The 4,548-nt window shown below is 43.0% G+C and overlaps 1 non-coding gene across 1 annotated transcript; it reads left to right on the top strand.

Annotated features, from left to right (window-relative positions):
* Positions 1-3,850: 3,850 nt before the first annotated feature.
* LOC148548842 (small nucleolar RNA R71) lies at positions 3,851-3,958 on the top strand. Its single transcript, XR_015898637.1, has one exon. It is a non-coding gene; the product is annotated as a small nucleolar RNA R71 (small nucleolar RNA).
* Positions 3,959-4,548: the final 590 nt, after the last annotated feature.

Here is a 4,548-nt window from a genome sequence, read left to right as displayed (position 1 = left end):
TCCACCTTAGTGATGGTGGCGTTTCCTTCTTGAGGAACCAATGATGTCCTTGAGCTCTTCTATATCTCTTCCTTGTCTTTGTTGCTCCTCCCTCATTGCTTTTTAATTTTCTCTTATTTCATGAAGGATGATGGAGTGCTCTTGATGTTCCACCCTTAGTTGTCCCATGTTGGAACTTAATTCTCCTAGAGAGGTGTTGATTTGCTCCCAATAGTTTTGTGGAGGAAAATGCATTTGAGGCATCTCCGGGATCTCATGGTGATGAGCTTCCTGCGCCTCTTGAGCTCCATGAATGGGCTCTCTTGCTTGCTCCATCTTTTTCTTAGTGATGGGCTTCTCTTCCTCAATGTGAATGTCTCCTTCTATGAAAGCTCCAGCTGAGTAACATAGATGGCAAATAAGATGAGGAAAAGCTAGCCTTGCCATGGGGGAGGACTTTTCGGCTATTTTGTAGAGTTCAAGGGAGATGACTTCATGAACTTCTACTTCCTCTCCAATCATGATGCTATGAATCATGATGGCCCGATCCACAGTAACTTCAGATCGGTTGCTAGTCGGGATGATGGAGCGTTGGATGAACTCCAACCATCCTCTAGCCACAGGCTTGAGGTCCAGTCTTCTTAGTTGAACCGGCTTGCCTTTGGAGTCAATCTTCCATTGAGCTCCTTCCACACATATGTCCATGAGGACTTGGTCCAACCTTTGATTAAAGTTGACCCTTCTAGTGTAGGGGCGCTCATCTTCTTGCATCATAGGCAAGTTAAACGCCAACCTCACATTCTCCGGACTAAAATCTAAGTATTTCCCCCAAACCATTGTAACATAATTCTTTGGATTCGGGTTCTTACTTTGATCATGGTTCCTAGTGATCCATGCATTGGCATAGAACTCTTGAACCATTAGGATGCCGACTTGTTGGATGGGGTTTGTTAGAACTTCCCAACCTCTTCTTTGGATTTCATGTCGGATCTCCGGATACTCATTTTTCTTGAGTTTGAAAGGGACCTCGGGGATCACCTTCTTCTAGGCCACAACATCATAGAAGTGGTCTTGATGGGCTTTGGAGATGAACCTTTCCATTTCCCATGACTCCGAGGTGGAAGCTTTTGTCTTCCCTTTCCCTTTTCTAGAGGATTCTCCGGTTTTGGGTGCCATCAATGGTAATGGAAAAACAAAAAGCTTATGCTTTTACCACACCAAACTTAGAATTTTTGCTCGCCCTCGAGCAAGAGAAGAAAGAATAGATGAAGAAGAAGAAGAAATGGAGGGCAGGGAGAAGGGGTTATGTTTCGGCCAAGAAGGGAAAGAGAGGGTTATGTTGTGTGAATTTGAAGAAGAATGAAGGGCTTTATATAGGGAAGGGAGGGGGGTAAGGTTCGGCCATTTAGGGTGGGTTGGGTGGAAAATTGGTTTTGAATTTTGAAGGTAGGTGGAGTTTATCAGGTAGGTTTATGGGGAAAAGTGGATGGATCTGAGTGGTGAAGGGGTAATAGGGAAGAGAGATTGAGGTGATTGGTGAAGGGTTTTGGGGAAGAGTGTTTATGGGATTGTGTGAAAGAGGGGTGAGAAGAAGTGAGTGGAGGTAGGTGGGGATCCTGTGGGGTCCACAGATCCTGAGGTGATCCTGTGGGGTCCACAGATCCTGAGGTGTTCAAGGATTTACAACCTTGCACCAAATTAGGCATGCAAAATGCCCTTGCACACAACTCTGGGTGTTCAGCGCCAGATTGGTGCTTGTTCTGGGCGTTGAACGCCCATTTGTTGCCCATTTCTGGCGTTGAACGCCAGAACCATGCTTGTTCTGGGCGTTCAGCGCCAGCTCTTCTCCACGGTGCAATTCTGGCATTTAAACGCCCAGATGCTGCCCATTTCTGGCGTTCAGCGCCAGAACCATGCTCTGTTCTGGTGTTGAACGCCCAAAACATGCTTCTTACTGGCGTTTAAACGCCAGTAAGGTCTTCCTCCAGGGTGTGATTTTTCTTCTGCTATTTTTTATTCCGTTTTCAATTTTTTATATTTATTTTGTGACTCCACATGATCATGAACCTAATAAAATATAAAAAACAACAAAAATAGAATTAGATAAATAAAAATTGGGTTGCCTCCCAACAAGCGCTTCTTTAATGTCAATAGCTTGACAGTGGGCTCTCATGGAGCCTCACAGATGTTCAGAGCATTGTTGAGACTCCCCAACACCAAACTTAGAGTTTGGATATGGGAGTTCAACACCAAATTTAGAGTTTGGTTGTGGCCTCCCAACACCAAACTTAGAGTTTGACTGTGGGGGCTCTGGTTGATTCTGCAATGAGAGAAGCTTACTGTGCTTCCTCTCCATGGGTACAAAGAGAGATCCTTGAGTTTTAAACACAAGGTTGTCCTCATTTAATTGAAGGATCAATTCTCCTCTGTCCACATCAATCACAGCTCTTGCTGTGGCTAGGAAGGGTCTTCCAAGGATGATGAATTCATCCTCATCCTTCCCAGTATCTAGGACTATGAAATCAGCAGGGATGTAAAGGCCTTCAACCTTTACTAACACGTCCTCTACTTGTCCATAAGCCTGTTTTCTTGAATTGTCTGCCATCTCTAATGAGATTTTAGTGGCTTACACCCCATAGATTCCCAGTTTCTCTATTACAGATAGGGGCATGAGGTTTATCCCTGACCCAAGGTCACATAGAGCCTTCTCAAAGGTCATGGTGCCTATGGTACAAGGTATTAAGAACTTTCCAGGATCCTGTTTCTTCTGAGGCAATGTCAGTTGATCCAGATCACTTAGTTCATTGGTGAACAAGGGAGGTTCATCTTCCCAAGTCTCAATACCAAATAATTTGGCATTCATCTTCATGATTGCACCAAGAAACTTGGTAGCTTGCTCTTCAGTAACATCCTCATTCTCTTCAGAAGAGGAATACCCATCAGAGCTCATGAATGGCATAAGGAGGTTTAATGGAATCTCTATGGTCTCTAGATGAGCCTCAAATTCCTTTGGTTCCTCAAAGGAAAACTCCTTATTGATCACTGGACGTCCTAGGAGGTCTTCCTCCTTGGGATTCACGTCCTCTCCTTCCCTTACAGGTTCGGCCATGGTAATTAATTCAATGGCCTTGCACTCTCCTTTTGGATTCTCTTCTGTATTGCTTGGGAGAGTACTAGGAAGGATTTCAGTGATCCTTTTACTCAGCTGGCCCACTTGTGCTTCCAAATTTCTAATGGAAGACCTTGTTTCATTCATGAAACTTACAGTGGCCTTGGACAGATCAGAGAATAAGTTTGCTAAATTAGAGGTATTTTGTTCAGAGTTCTCTGTCTGCTGCTGAGTGGATGATGGAAAAGGCTTGCTGTTGCTAAACCTGTATCTTCCACCATTATTAAAGCCTTGTTGAGGCTTTTATTGATCCTTCCATGAGAAATTTGGATGATTTCTCCATGATGAATTATATGTGTTTCCATAAGGTTCACCCATATAATTTTCCTCTGCTATTGCAGGGTTTTCAGGATCATAAGCTTCTTCTTTAGAAGATGCCTCTTGAGTACTATTGGATGCAGCTTGCATTCCATTCAGACTCTGAGAAATCATATTAACTTGCTGAGTCAATATTTTATTCTGAGCTAATATAGCATTTAGAGTATCAATTTCAAGAACTCCCTTCTTCATAGGCATCCCATTATTCATAGGATTCCTTTCAGAAGTGTACATGAACTGGTTATTAGCAACCATGTCAATGAGTTCTTGAGCTTCTGCAGGCATTTTCTTTAGGTGAATGGATCCACCTGCAGAAGTATCCAATGACATCTTAGCTAATTCAGACAGACCATCATAGAATATATCCAAGATGGTCCATTCTGAAAGCATGTTAGAAGGACACTTTTTGGTCAGTTCCTTGTATCTCTCCCAAGCTTCATAGAGGGATTCACCTTCTTTCTGTCTGAAGGTTTGAACATCCACTCTAAGCTTGCTCAGCTTTTGAGGAGGAAAGAACTTGGCTAAGAAAGCCTTGACCAGCTTATCCCAAGAGTTCAGGCTATCCTTAGGTTGAGAGTCCAACCATATTCTAGCTCTGTCTCTTACAGCAAAAGGGAAAAGCATGAGCCTGTAGACTTCAGGATCTACTCCATTAGTCTTAACAGTATCACATATCTGCAAAAATTCAGTTAAGAACTGAAAAGGATCTTCAGATGGAAGTCCATGAAACTTGCAGTTCTGCTGCATCAGAGAAACTAGCTGAGGTTTCAGCTCAAAGTTGTTTACTCCAATGGCAGGAAAGGAGATGCTTCTTCCATGTAAATTGGAATTTGGTGCAGTAAAGTCACCAAGCATCCTCCTTGCATTATTGTTGTTGGGTTCGGCTGCCATCTCCTTTACTTGTTCGAAATTTTCAATAAGGTTGTCTCTGGATTGTTGTAATTTAGCTTCTCTTAGTTTCCTCTTCAGAGTCCTTTCAGGTTCTGGATCAGCTTCAACAAGAATGCCTTTTTCCTTGTTCCTGCTCATAAGAAAGAGAAGAGAACAAGAAAAGAAGAGGAATCCTCTATGTCACAGTAAAG

Source organism: Arachis ipaensis, chromosome B8, assembly GCF_059453495.1.
Source record: "Arachis ipaensis isolate K30076 ecotype BB chromosome B8, ASM5945349v1, whole genome shotgun sequence".
Taxonomy (NCBI): Eukaryota; Viridiplantae; Streptophyta; class Magnoliopsida; order Fabales; family Fabaceae; genus Arachis; species Arachis ipaensis.
Note: the sequence above shows the minus strand (reverse complement) of the source record. Positions and strands in the feature narration are given on the sequence as shown.